The sequence below is a fragment of the Helobdella robusta genome, assembly GCF_000326865.2.
Source record: "Helobdella robusta unplaced genomic scaffold HELROscaffold_11, whole genome shotgun sequence".
NCBI lineage: Eukaryota > Metazoa > Annelida > Clitellata > Rhynchobdellida > Glossiphoniidae > Helobdella > Helobdella robusta.
The window spans coordinates 397711-398264 of NW_008703617.1; positions in this window are offsets into that span (position 1 = coordinate 397711).

The window sequence follows — 554 nt, forward strand, 5'->3', positions numbered from 1 at the left end:
TAATAATGATAATGATAATAATAATGATAATAATAATAATAATAATAATAATAATAATAATAATAATAGCAAGAAGAAGAAGACTAACAATTATAATAAAAACAAAACATACAAACTAACAAAACAACAAAGCAACTGCAAAAACAGATGAGCGAAATTAATGTTTGTTTTAGAAACCATGCAACATATAAAATCAACCGTTAAAATGGTTTTGAGTGTATGTGTGTGTGTGCGTGCGTGTGTGTGCGTGCGTGTGCGTGTGCGTGTGTGTGTGTGCGTGTGTGTGTGTGCGTGTGTGTGTGTGTGCGTGTGTGTGTTTGTACGTGTGTGTCACATTATGTTCACATTGTGTGTGTCACATTGTGTTCTTATCATTGCAGTTTGTTTTCATTATAAATCTTTGCCAAAGCTGCATCAACAACAACAACATCAACAACAACAACATCATCATCAACAACAACAACATCATCAACAACAACACCATGAACGATAATAGGAAGATGAACTCGCGTAATAAAACTTAACATAAACCAAATTTAAATCAGTCACACAAG